At 41.5% G+C, this 15,348-nt stretch overlaps 1 pseudogene; it reads right to left on the reverse strand.

The window, feature by feature from the left end:
• Window positions 1-14,459: 14,459 nt before the first annotated feature.
• Window positions 14,460-15,147, reverse strand: LOC139754476 (small integral membrane protein 14 pseudogene; annotated as a pseudogene).
• Window positions 15,148-15,348: the final 201 nt, after the last annotated feature.

A 15,348-nucleotide genomic window follows, 5' to 3' on the forward strand; every position in this document is an offset into this window, starting at 1 on the left:
ACGGAAGGATGGACTGCACCAAAGAAGGATGGACTGCCCCAAGGAGGGTTTGACTACACCAAGAAAGGATTGACTGCACCAAGGAGGGATGTACTGCACCAAGGAAAGATGGACTTCACCAAGGAAGGATGGACTGCACGAAAAAGGAATGGATAGCACCATAGAAGGATGGACAGCAACATGAAAGAACCGACTGCACCAAGAAACAATGCACTGCAACAAGGAAGGATGGACTGCACCAAGGAGGGATGGATTGCACCAAGCAAGAATGGACTCCACCACGAATGGCTGAACTCCACCAACGAAGGATGGATTGCACCAAAGAGGGATGGACTGCACCAAAGAAGCATGGACTGCACCAAGGAAGGATTGACTGCACCAAGGAGGGATGGACTGCACCAAGGAAGGATGGACAGCACCAAGAAAGGATGGAGTGAACCATGGAAGGATGGACTGCACATTGGAAGGATGGACTGCACCAAAGAAGGATGAACCGCACAAAGGAAAGATGGACTGCACCAAGGAGAGATGGACTGCACCATGGTAGAATGGACTGCATCAAGAAAGGATCGACTGCGCCAAGGAAGGATGGGCTGCACCAAGGAAGGATGAACCACACCAAGGAGGGATGGACTAAACCAAGGAAGATGTACTGCACCAATGAAGGATCGACTAGACAAAGTGAGGATGGACTTCACCAAGGAAGGATGGGTTGCACCAAGGAAGGATGGACAGCACCAGGGAAGGATGGACTGCACCAAAGAAGGATAGATTGCACCAAGGAGGGATGTACTGCACTAAGGAAGGATGGACTTCACCAACGAAGAAGGGATTGCACCATGGAGGGATGGACTGCACCAAGGAAGGATGGACTGCACAAAGGAAAGAATGGACTGCACCATGAAAGGTTGGATTGCACCAAACAAGGATTGACTGCAACAAGGAAGGATGGATTTCACCATGGAAGGATGTACTTCACCAAGGAAGGATGGACAGCATCAAGGAGGGATTGACTGTACCAAGGAGGGATGGGTTTCACCAAGGAAGAATGGACACCACCAAGGAAGGATGGACTGCACCAAAAAAAGATGGAATGCAACAAGGAAGGATGGACTGCACAAAGGAAGGATGGACTGCACCAAGGAGGGATGGATTGCACCATGGTAGAATGGACTGCACCAAGAAAGGATGGACTACACCAAGGAGGAACTGACTAAACCAAGGAAAGATGGACTACACCAACGAAGGATGGACAGCACAAAGTAAGGATGGACTGCACCAGGTAGGATTGGACTACACCAATTAGAGATGGACTGCACTGAGGAAGGATAAACTCCACCAAAGAAGAATTGACTTTACCTAGGATGGATGGACTTCACCATGGAAGGATGGACTGCAATAAGGAAGGATGAACTCCACCAAGGAGTTATAGAATGCACCAAAGAAGGATGGACTGCACAAAGGAAGGATGAACAGCACCAAGGAAGGTTGGATTGCACCAAGGAAGGATGGACTGCACCAAGGAAAGATGGACTTCACCAAGGAAAGATGGACTTCACCAAGGAAGGATGGACTGCACCATGAAATGATGGACTGCACCAAAGAAGGAAGGACTACACCAAGGAAGGATGTACTGCACCAAGAAAGAATGGACTGCACCAAGGAGAGATGGTCTGCACCAATGAAGGATGGACTTTATAAAGGAAGGATGGACTACACCAAGGAAGGATGAACTGCACCAAGGAAAGAAGGGCTTCACCAAGGAAGGATGGACTGCACCAAGGAAGGATGGAATGCACCATGGAAGGTTGGACTGCACCAAGGAAAGATGAACTACACAAAGGAAGAAGTAACTGCAACTAACTTAAAAGGAAGGGAAAGGAGGTAAGGTATAATTAAGGTTGAGACGAGACAGGAGAACACTGGTTACAGCTGGCCTACATGCGTACATACTCCCTGGAGAAGGCCTGCTAACTGGGCCCGATTATCTTGTCCATCTCAAGCTAGGAGAGATGGACTCCACCATGCAAAGATAGACTGCACTATGGAAGGATGGACTGCGCCAAAGAAGGATGGACTGCACCAAGGAAAGATGGACGGCACCAAAGAATGATGAACTGCACCAAGGAAGGATGGACTGCACCATGGAAGGATGGACTACATCAAGAAAAGATGGACTTCACCAAGGAAGCAAGGACTCCACGAAGGATTGATGGACGGCACCAAAGAAGGATGGACTCTACCAAGGAGCGATGGCTTGCACCAAGGAGGGATGGACGGCACCAAGGAAGGTTGGGAAGCACCAAGGAAGGATGGACTACGCCAAGAAGGGATAGATTGCACCAGAGAAGAATGGAATGCACCATGGAAGGATGGACTACACCAAGGAAGGATGGACTACAAGGAAGGATGTTCTGCACCAAGGAAGGATAAATTGCACAAAGTAAGGATGGATTGCAACAAGAATGGATGGACTGCACCATGCAAGGATGGATTACACCATGCAAGGATGAACAGCACCAAGGAAGGATCGACTGCATCATGGAAGGATGGATTGCACCAAGGAGGGATAGACTGCACTAATGAAATTGGACGGCACCAAAAAAGAATGGACTACACCAAAGAAGGATGGACTGCACCAAGGAAGGAAGACTGCACCAAGGAAGGATGGACTGCACGAGGGAGGGATGGTCTGCACCAAGGAAGGATTGAGTGCAAAAAAGAAGGATGGACTTTACCTAGTATGGATAGACTGCACAAAGGAAAAAAAGGACCGCACCAAGGAGGGATGGACTGCACCAAGGAAGAATGTACTGCACCAAGGAAGGATGGACAGCACCAAGGAAGGATCGACTGCACCAAGGAGGGATAGACTGCACCAAGGAAGGTTTCATTGCACCAAGGAAGGATGGACTGCACCAAAGAAGGATGGACTGCAACAAGGAAGAATGGATTACACCAACGAAAGATGGACTGCACCAAGTAAGCATGGAGTGCACCAAGGAGGGAAGGACTACACCAAGGAAGGATGTACTGCACTAAGGAAGGATGGATTGCACAAAGGAAGGATGAAATACACCAAGAAAGGATGGACTGCACCAAGGAGGGATGAACAGCACCACGGAAGGATGGACTAAGCCATGGAAGGATGAACTGCACCAAGTAATGAAAGGGTAAGAGAGATGTGTGGTAATAAAAAGTGTGTGATTGAGAGAGCAGATGAGGGTGTTTTGAAATGGTTTGGTCACATGGAGAGAATGAATGAGGAGAGATTGACCAAGAGGATATATGTGTCAGAGGTGGAGGGAAAGAGGAGAAGTGGGAGACCAAATTAGAGATGGAAAGATAGAGTGAAAAAGATTCTGAGTTATCGGGGCCTGAACATGCAGGAGGGTGAAAGGCTTGCAAGGAATAGAGTGAATTGGAACGATGTGGTATCCCGGGGTCGACGTGCTGTCAATGGATTGAACCAGAGCATGTGAAGCGTCTGGGGTAAACCATGGAAAGTTCTGTGGGGCCTGGATGTGGAAAGGGAACTGTGGTTTCGGTGCATTATACATGACAGCTAGAGACTGAGTGTGAACGAATGTGGCCTTTGCTGTCTTTTCCTAGAGCTACCTCGAGCACATGTGGGGAGAGGGGGTTGTCATTTCATGTGTGGCGGGATGGCGACGGGAATGAATAAGGGCAGACAGTATGAATTATGTACGTGTGTATATATGTATATGTCTGTGTGTATATATATGCATACTTTGAGATGTATAGGTATGTATATGTGCGTGTTTAGACGTGTATGTATATACATGAGTATGTGGGTGGGGCCATTCTTTCGTCTGTTTCCTTGCGCTACCTCGCTAACGCGGGAGACAGCGACAAAGTGTAATAATGATAAAAAACTTATATATATATATATATATATATATATATATATATATATATATATATATATATATATATATATATATATATATATATATATAAAACATAAGCAACATAAATATAGTATGTTCCTCCCACACAAGTCCCATAGAAGGAGAAACCGATGAAAATAACTCGCGAGGTGGAGCAACACATGAGGGGTATCAAACAGCTCGAGTCTCGTGGTGTACTGAGTTTAATAACAGCGGTGAACCCAAACATCTGTTTCGCCTGCCGACGTGGCAAACCCGCAGGCAACAATGACGTGTCAGGCACAGCTTATTTGTGCACCGACCTATGAACAAACATATAATTTATACCCAAATTAATGTAAATTCATATATAATAATAAATCAAATATCAACACCCTTTAAAGTCTCAATACAAATAATCTTGGTAATCCCATTCTCCCTCACAAACCGAGTGAACCAAGTTCAAACCCCTGGTGTCAACATCATTCAAACCCCTGGCGCCAACATAGTATAAGAACGGGACAAGAATCAAATGCCTTGTTTAATCATGTTAAAAACTATGATCATTGTATTGACTGGAGTAACCTATCTCAGTTATTAGCTCTATTACCAAGAGAAATATCATTGAATCTTCTATTATTAGATACACAAAGAATTATAATCTTAATATTAGTGATGGTCTATACAAATTAGATAACTTTATTGTTGATAAGATTTGTAAAATGATAAGTTTATGAACGCTCGTTATATGTTTTGGACAATCACATGTTTACCAAATGGCGTCCTAGCTTCGTCTCTACGATGTATATCAACTGACTATTATATTTCTCTCTTGTGTCTCCCCTGATGATGTGATTATTACACGAAAGTGCACTTGGGAACTTTTCGTGTTTCATTTTCCCCGTGGACTCATAGGAATGTCTTGATCACGCGCAAAATTGTGATCCTTTCCATCATGGATTCCACACGGCTCTTCTATTACTTCTCTACAAGCTGTCCTGGACTTTCTCCTTTCGTTACTGCTTTCTCCAAATCGCTAATCCAGGCTCAACAACTGAAGTTACGATTTGAATTCCTTAGGAAATGCCTTGATGAACAAGTGATGTCATGATCTGTCCTACCTCAGCGTTTGTTGCAGCTGTCTGGTCGACCATTTGACCAATTTCAAAACAATATTTTAAAGAAAAACATTGAATTAAAGAAACTTGAAATGGAGGAGGCTCTTCGCATTTCAAGAGAGAAGAAACGTGCCTTTCAAATGACAATACCGACACACTGGAAGAACCGGATGTTGGACTATTGCTATGATAAATTAAGGAAAGAACGCAGTAGGCTACAAGTGTCACTAAATCGTAAGTTGGACCATCTTATTGAAAACAGCGACTGGACCAAGAACACAAACCCATCTTTTGTGGTAAACCTGTCTAATAAACAACTAGATAAAGATTCCTTGTGTGCATTAGGCTATGGTTTAAGTTTTGTGTGCTCCAACGGAGAAGCCAGCTGTGTTGATGTCACAAAGTCTTTTTGTAATTTAGAAAAATACAGTAATTTAAGTAATGATGATACTAATATTTGCAAGGGTTTAGTGTATGCCAGTTTGTCAAAACTAGTGGAAGCTAATTGCCCTAAAAGATTCATTAGGGCTATTAACACCTTAAAAAATGACAAGGATATACACATTACTAAAGCAGATAAGGTTAACACTGTTGTAATTTTAGACAAAAGTAACTATTTATCTAAAATGAATGATCTTCTAAATGATAACACAACATATTCTAAACTTAGTAAAAATCCCTTAGAAGCAGTTAATTCTCACTTCAATAAAGAAATGAAGTTGTTGTTGAAAGGTAACATTTCTCTTATCAAAAGTTTGTCATCTTTGTCCCTTCATTGCCATATATGTATGGACTTATCAAAACACATACACAGAATTTTCCAGCAAGGCCTATAGTGAGTTCAGTAGGCTCCATCACATATAGATTGTCAAAATGGTTAGTTTCTTTATTAAGCCCTTTAGTGGGTAAGGTATCAAATTCTAATATCATGAACAATGTAGATTTAGTCAACAAGCTAAACAATATCAATGTTGATTTTGATTTCAAACTAGTTAGCTTTGATGTTTCCTCACTTTTCACTAAAGTTCCAGTTGATGACCTTTTAGAATATTTATTTAATGTCTTGGATGATATTCATTTACCTTTTCAAAGTTTAATTTCATTGAACTGATAAAATTGTGTATAAAAGACTTGGTATTTCAATTTAATGGAGATTATTGTGCTTAAAAATTTGGTATGGCAATGGGTAACCCTCTTTCACCTGTACTAAGTAATCTTTATATGGAATTTTTTGAAACAGAATTACTAAAGGATATCTTACCTTCTAATGCAATTTGGTTTAGGTATGTAGATGATGTTCTTTGTGTTTGGCCAACAAATGAAAATTTACAAATATTTCTCCCCTTACATAACAATTTAGTACCTTCCATCAAATTTACTGTAGAAAATGAAAATAATGGTATGTTACCATTTTTAGATTGCATGATCCATAGACAAGGAAACAAGTTTAAGTTTAGCATATACAAAAAAACCACCAATGTATGCTCATATACCCATTATTACTCATCTCAACATGACAGAGTTAGATTATCATCATTTCAATCTATGTTCCTTAGGGCATTACGTATTTGCAGTCCAGAGTTTATTGATGAAGAGTTTGAGAAGATATATTCTATTGGATCTAAGTTAAAGTACCCTAGATCTTTCATTGATAAATCCCTTAAGTTAGCAAAGAAATCATTTTATAGAGTTGAGCCCAAACCTCCCATGGACACCAAGAATCTTTTAGCTCTCCCTTTTGATAATAATTTCACTTTGCTTCCCATGTTGCTTAAATCCTTTAATGTAAATGTTGCCTTCAGCAACAATAATACTATAAAGAATATCTTAATCTGGAATTCACCAGAAAATTCTCTTGGATGCATCTATAAAGTGCCTTGTGGAAACTGTGATAAATTTTATGTTGGTCAGACTGGTAGGGATCTTTCTTTTAGACTTAAGCAACATGAATATAGTATAAGAACAGGACAAGAATCAAATGCCTTGTTTAATCATGTTAAAAACTAAGATCATTGTATTGACTGGAGTAACGCCATCTCAGTTATTAACTCTAACTCTATTACCAAGACAAATATCATTGAATCTTCTATTATTAGATACACAAAGAATTATAATCTTAATATTAGTGATGGTCTATACGAATCAGATAACTTTATTGTTGATAAGATTTGTAAAATGATAAGTTTATGAACGCTCGTTGTATGTTTTGGACAATCATATGTTTACCAAATGGCGTCCTAGCTTCATCTCTTCGATGTATAACAACTGACTGTTATACTTCTCTTGTGTCTCCCCTGATGATGTGATTATTACACGAAAGTCCACTTGGGAACTTTTCGTGTTTCATTTTCCCCGTGGACCCATAGCAATATATATATATATATATATATATATATATATATATATATATATATATATATATATATATATATATATATATATATATATATATCGATACAGTAGTCAAATTGATGAGAACTACTATTGACGTTTGTGTAAATAAATTATACATTTCCTTTTTCCATAGCCAGAGGTTGAACCATTATGTGACATCCATTTTTTCATTTCATTTCAAGCTAGAAGTTTCAGTTTTCTAAATTGTTTCTTACATTTTTCATATGTATATATATGTATGTGTGTGTGTGTGTGTATGTGCGTATGTATGTGTGTGTGTATGTGTATATATATATATATATATACATTATCCCTGGGGATAGGGGTGAAAGAATACTTCCCACGCATTCCTCGCGTGTCGTAGAAAGCGACTAGAGGGGACGGGAGCGGGGGGCCAGAAATCCTCACCTCCTTGTATTTTTTTAACTTTCTAAAATGGGAAACAGAAGGAGTCACGCGGGGAGTGCTCATCCTCCTCGAAGGCTCAGATTGGGGTGCCTAAATGTGTGTGGATGTAACCAAGATGTGAAAAAAGGAGAGATAGGTAGTATGTTTGAGGAAAGGAACCTGGATGTTTTGGCTCTGAGTGAAACGAAGCTCAAGGGTAAAGGGGAAGAGTGGTTTGGGAATGTCTTGGGAGTAAAGTCAGGGGTTAGTGAGAGGACAAGAGCATGGGAAGGAGTAGCAATACTCCTGAAACAGGAGTTGTGGGAGTATCTGATAGAATGTAAGAAAGTAAATTCTCGATTAATATGGGTAAAACTGAAAGTTGATGGAGAGAGATGGGTGATTATTGGTGCATATACACCTGGGCATGAGAAGAAAGATCATGAGAGGCAAGTGTTTTGGGAGCAGCTGAATGAGTGTGTTAGTGGTTTTGATGCACGAGACCGGGTTATAGTGATGGGTGATTTGAATGCAAAGGTGAGTAATGTGGCAGTTGAGGGAATAATTGGTATACATGGGGTGTTCAGTGTTGTAAATGGAAATGGTGAAGAGCTTGTAGATTTATGTGCTGAAAAAGGACTGATGATTGGGAATACCTGGTTTAAAAAGCGAGATATACATAAGTATACTTATGTAAGTAGGAGAGATGGCCAGAGAGCGTTATTGGATTACGTGTTAATTGACAGGCGCGCGAAAGAGAGACTTTTGGATGTTAATGTGCTGAGAGGTGCAACTGGAGGGATGTCTGATCATTATCTTGTGGAGGCTAAGGTGAAGATTTGTATGGGTTTTCAGAAAAGAAGAGTGAATGTTGGGGTGAAGAGGGTGGTGAGAGTAAGTGAGCTTGGGAAGGAGACTTGTGTGAGGAAGTACCAGGAGAGACTGAGTACAGAATGGAAAAAGGTGAGAACAATGGAAGTAAGGGGAGTGGGGGAGGAATGGGATGTATTTAGGGAATCAGTGATGGATTGCGCAAAAGATGCTTGTGGCATGAGAAGAGTGGGAGGTGGGTTGATTAGAAAGGATAGTGAGTGGTGCAGTGAAGAAGTAAGAGTATTAGTGAAAGAGAAGAGAGAGGCATTTGGACGATTTTTGCAGGGAAAAAATGAAATTGAGTGGGAGATGTATAAAAGAAAGAGACAGGAGGTCAAGAGAAAGGTGCAAGAGGTGAAAAAAAGGGCAAAGGAGAGTTGGGGTGAGAGAGTATCATTAAATTTTAGGGAGAATAAAAAGATGATCTGGAAGGAGGTAAATAAAGTGCGTAAGACAAGGGAGCAAATGGGAACTTCAGTGAAGGGCGCAAATGGAGAGGTGATAACAAGTAGTGGTGATGTGAGAAGGAGATGGAGTGAGTATTTTGAAGGTTTGTTGAATGTGTTTGATGATAGAGTGGCAGATATAGGGTGTTTTGGTCGAGGTGGTGTGCAAAGTGAGACGGTTAGGGAAAATGATTTGGTAAACAGAGAAGAGGTAGTAAAAGCTTTGCAGAAGATGAAAGCCGGCAAGGCAGCAGGTTTGGATGGTATTGCAGTGGAATTTATTAAAAAAGGGGGTGACTGTATTGTTGACTGGTTGGTAAGGTTGTTTAATGTATGTATGACTCATGGTGAGGTGCCTGAGGATTGGCGGAATGCGTGCATAGTGCCATTGTACAAAGGCAAAGGGGATAAGAGTGAGTGCTCAAATTACAGAGGTATAAGTTTGTTGAGTATTCCTGGTAAATTATATGGGAGGATATTGATTGAGAGGGTGAAGGCATGTACAGAGCATCAGATTGGGGAAGAGCAGTGTGGTTTCAGAAGTAGTAGAGGATGTGTGGATCAGGTGTTTGCTTTGAAGAATATATGTGAGAAATACTTAGAAAAGCAAATGGATTTGTATGTAGCATTTATGGATCTGGAGAAGGCATATGACAGAGTTGATAGAGATGCTCTGTGGAAGGTATTAAGAATATATGGTGTGGGAGGAAAGTTGTTAGAAGCAGTGAAAAGTTTTTATCGAGGATGTAAGGCATGTGTACGTGTAGGAAGAGAGGAAAGTGATTGGTTCTCAGTGAATGTAGGTTTGCGGCAGGGGTGTGTGATGTCTCCATGGTTGTTTAATTTGTTTATGGATGGGGTTGTTATGGAGGTGAATGCAAGAGTTTTGGAAAGAGGGGCAAGTATGAAGTCTGTTGGGGAGGAGAGAGCTTGGGAAGTGAGTCAGTTGTTGTTCGCTGATGATACAGCGCTGGTGGCTGATTCATGTGAGAAACTGCAGAAGCTGGTGACTGAGTTTGGTAAAGTGTGTGAAAGAAGAAAGTTAAGAGTAAATGTGAATAAGAGCAAGGTTATTAGGTACAGTAGGGTTGAGGGTCAAGTCAATTGGGAGGTGAGTTTGAATGGAGAAAAACTGGAGGAAGTGAAGTGTTTTAGATATCTGGGAGTGGATCTGGCAGCGGATGGAACCATGGAAGCGGAAGTGGATCATAGGGTGGGGGAGGGGGCGAAAATTCTGGGAGCCTTGAAGAATGTGTGGAAGTCGAGAACATTATCTCGGAAAGCAAAAATGGGTATGTTTGAAGGAATAGTGGTTCCAACAATGTTGTATGGTTGCGAGGCGTGGGCTATGGATAGAGTTGTGCGCAGTAGGATGGATGTGCTGGAAATGAGATGTTTGAGGACAATGTGTGGTGTGAGGTGGTTTGATCGAGTAAGTAACGTAAGGGTAAGAGAGATGTGTAGAAATAAAAAGAGCGTGGTTGAGAGAGCAGAAGAGGGTGTTTTGAAATGGTTCGGGCACATGGAGAGAATGAGTGAGGAAAGATTGACCAAGAGAATATATGTGTCGGAGGTGGAGGGAACGAGGAGAAGAGGGAGACCAAATTGGAGGTGGAAAGATGAAGTGAAAAAGATTTTGTGTGATCGGGGCCTGAACATGCAGGAGGGTGAAAGGAGGGCAAGGAATAGAGTGAATTGGAGCGATGTGGTATACCGGGGTTGACGTGCTGTCAGTGGATTGAATCAAGGCATGTGAAGCGTCTGGGGTAAACCATGGAAAGCTGTGTAGGTATGTATATTTGCGTGTGTGGATGTATGTATATACATGTGTATGGGGGTGGGTTGGGCCATTTCTTTCGTCTGTTTCCTTGCGCTACCTCGCAAACGCGGGAGACAGCGACAAAGCAAAAAAAAAAAAAAAAAAAAATATATATATATATATATATATATATATATATATATATATATATATATATATATATATATATATATATACCGGGGTTGACGTGCTGTCAGTGGATTGAATCAGGGCATGTGAAGCGTCTGGGGTAAACCATGGAAAGTTGTGTGGGGCCTGGATGTGGAAAGGGAGCTGTGGTTTCGGGCATTATTGCATGACAGCTAAAGACTGAGTGTGAACGAATGGGACCTTTGTTGTCTTTTCCTAGCGCTACCTCGCACACATGAGGGGGGAGGGGGATGGTATTCCATGTGTGGCGAGGTGGCGATGGGAATGAATAAAGGCAGACAGTGTGAATTGTGTGCATGGGTATATATGTATGTGTTTGTGTGTATATATATGCGTGTACATTGAGATGTATAGGTATGTATATTTGCGTGTGTGGACGTGTATGTATATACATGTGTATGGGGGTGGGTTGGGCCATTTCTTTCGTCTGTTTCCTTGCGCAACCTCGCAAACGCGGGAGACAGCGACAAAGCAATATATATATATATATATATATATATATATATATATATATATATATATATATATATATATATATATATATATATATATATATATCTTTCTTTCATACTATTCGCCATTTCCCGCATTAGCGAGGTTGCGTTAAGAACAAAGGACTGGACCTTTGAGGGAATATCCTCAAATGGCCCCCTTCTCTGTCCCTTCTTTTGGAAAATTAAAAAAAACGAGAGGGGAGAATTTCCAGCTCCCCGCTCCCTTCCCTTTTAGTCGCCTTCTACGACACGCAGGGAATACGTGGGAAGTATTCTTTCTCCCCTATCCCCAGGGATATTTTTTTTTTTTCCTTCGCTTTGTCGCCGTCTCCCGCGCTTGCGAGGCAGCGCAAGGAAACAGACGAAAGAAACGGCCCAACCCACCCCCACACACACGCACACACACACACGTCCACACACGCAAACACACACACCCACACAGCCCCCCACGGCCCACCCCAGACGCTTCACACGCCCCGACCCAATCCACCGACAGCACGTCAACCCAGGCACACCACATCGATCCAACTCACTCCATTCCCCGCCCCCCCCACCCCCCCGCACGTCCAGGCCCCGACCACACAAAACCCCCCCACCCCATCTTTCCACCCCCAACCCGGTCTCACACCTCTCCCCGCTCCCCCCACCCCCGACACACACATCCTCCCGGCCAATCCCCCCCCCCACTCACCCCCTCCACGCGCCCAAACCACTTCAAAACACCCTTCTTTCTTTCATACTATTTGCCATTTCCCGCGTTAGCGAGGTAGCGCTAAGAACAGAGGACTGGGCCTTTGAGGGAATATCCTCACCTAGCCCCCTTCTCTGTTCCTTCTTTTGGAAAAAAAAAAAAAAAGAGTGGGGAGGATTTCCAGCACCCCGCTCCCATATATATATATATATATATATAGATGCTCTGTGGAAGGTATTAAGAATATATGGTGTGGGAGGCAAGTTGTTAGAAGCAGTGAAAAGTTTTTATCGAGGATGTAAGGCATGTGTACGTGTAGGAAGAGAGGAAAGTGATTGGTTCTCAGTGAATGTAGGTTTGCGGCAGGGGTGTGTGATGTCTCCATGGTTGTTTAATTTGTTTATGGATGGGGTTGTTAGGGAGGTAAATGCAAGAGTCCTGGAAAGAGGGGCAAGTATGAAGTCTGTTGGGGATGAGAGAGCTTGGGAAGTGAGTCAGTTGTTGTTCGCTGATGATACAGCGCTGGTGGCTGATTCGTGTGAGAAACTGCAGAAGCTGGTGACTGAGTTTGGTAAAGTGTGTGGAAGAAGAAAGTTAAGAGTAAATGTGAATAAGAGCAAGGTTATTAGGTACAGTAGGGTTGAGGGTCAAGTCAATTGGGAGGTGAGTTTGAATGGAGAAAAACTGGAGGAAGTGAAGTGTTTTAGATATCTGGGAGTGGATCTGTCAGCGGATGGAACCATGGAAGCGGAAGTGGATCATAGGGTGGGGGAGGGGGCGAAAATTTTGGGAGCCTTGAAAAATGTGTGGAAGTCGAGAACATTATCTCGGAAAGCAAAAATGGGTATGTTTGAAGGAATAGTGGTTCCAACAATGTTGTATGGTTGCGAGGCGTGGGCTATGGATAGAGTTGTGCGCAGGAGGATGGATGTGCTGGAAATGAGATGTTTGAGGACAATGTGTGGTGTGAGGTGGTTTGATCGAGTAAGTAACGTAAGGGTAAGAGAGATGTGTGGAAATAAAAAGAGCGTGGTTGAGAGAGCAGAAGAGGGTGTTTTGAAATGGTTTGGGCACATGGAGAGAATGAGTGAGGAAAGATTGACCAAGAGGATATATGTGTCGGAGGTGGAGGGAACGAGGAGAAGAGGGAGACCAAATTGGAGGTGGAAAGATGGAGTGAAAAAGATTTTGTGTGATCGGGGCCTGAACATGCAGGAGGGTGAAAGGAGGGCAAGGAATAGAGTGAATTGGAGCGATGTGGTATACCGGGGTTGACGTGCTGTCAGTGGATTGAATCAAGGCATGTGAAGCGTCTGGGGTAAACCATGGAAAGCTGTGTAGGTATGTATATTTGCGTGTGTGGACGTGTGTATGTACATGTGTATGGGGGGGGGGTTGGGCCATTTCTTTCGTCTGTTTCCTTGCGCTACCTCGCAAACGCGGGAGACAGCGACAAAGTATAAAAAATATATATATATATATATATATATATATATATATATATATATATATATATATATATATATATATATATATATATACAAAGTAGCATTTATGAGATGGCCATAACTGGGGTATAGAGTTGCCTGTGTCATCTCAGAAAATACATTTAGTGAAAAAAGTGCTGTCATGAGAATAATCCCTAAGGAGACTTTGTTTGGTATGATATCTGCTTGGCTAAATCAAAGAATCATATTGAAATTGTTTTAGTGATGTCATGAGAAGTATGGAAATTACATTAGGTATAACATGTTTGGCTGAATGACAGCAGAAAATTACAAAGAAAAATTATAACAGAATTGCCCTGAATAGTAAACCAGAACAAAATCCCAACTGCTATTTTGAAAAGTTTAAATAAGAGAAGGAAAAACATTTTGCATTTGCAGTATTTAAGGTTGGTGTGTCACCCATATGAATTTTAATTACACATTTAGCTACAGTATCAATGACAACATAAATATCTGAATCTACCCTACTTTCAAATATCTAAACCTTTGAAATGTTGTTGGTTGAAATCTAGTTTATATATGAATAACTACTGCACAAATAAGAAAATTTGTTTCTCCAACTTTACAAAATACATTACTTGATCCTACACTCATACCTGAAAATACCTTATGTATAATATACCAAAGAACAATACTGAAATACAGCATTTAGTTTATAACAAAACTATATCAAATAAAAACACATGGATGCCAATCAAGTTTCTTTTTCTTCATAAGGGCTTTTCAAGCTTAAATGTTCATATTGCAAAAAGATCTATTGCATCTGAAGCTATACTTGATTACAATATGCATTATTGTGCATCTTATAACACATATAACCATGCTTTAATCTGAGTGACTCCAATATTGAGTGACTTCTTGATGATGTGGCTTGGAAATGCCTAGAGCTGATTGCTATATGAAGTAGGATTCTTGCTGGTGTCTTCAACAAGTGTGGGAACAAAGAAAAGGTCACTTGGGGTTGAGGGTAATATGGAGGCCTGGTGATGTACTGAGCTGTTAGTTGGCTGTTGGAGGGGATGGGGGAGCACCTCCATCCTGGTTACTGTTGGAAGGCTTGGCATCAGGATTAGAGCGTAACGATGTTGGACGCATGAAGAACAGAGCCACAGCAAGAAGGGCCCACATCATCCCAATTAGCATCACATTATCCCCAGATACATCTTGTGTGGGAGATGTTGGTCCAGGCATTTCGGTGAGACATTCGGTGTCTGTACAATAGTCCTGGGACTGTCGCAACAAGGACAGGAGCCGTCTCATGGCCATTTCATGGCTCCAGATGCACTCACAAGGGTCAAATCCTTCATCAGCCATTATGTAGATATTTTAAGAGGTTTTCAAAGGCCTAAAGTTCAACGAAGGAAATGAAACGAGGTCAAATATATATATATATATATATATATATATATATATATATATATATATATATATATATATATATATATAAATATATATATATATATATATATATATATATATATATATATATATATATATATATATGGAGATAAAGGAGAAAGATTACTTCCCACGCATTCCTCACGTGTCGTAGAAGGCGACTAAAGGGGACAGGAGCGG

The sequence above is a fragment of the Panulirus ornatus genome, chromosome 17 (assembly GCF_036320965.1).
Source record: "Panulirus ornatus isolate Po-2019 chromosome 17, ASM3632096v1, whole genome shotgun sequence".
Taxonomy (NCBI): domain Eukaryota; kingdom Metazoa; phylum Arthropoda; class Malacostraca; order Decapoda; family Palinuridae; genus Panulirus; species Panulirus ornatus.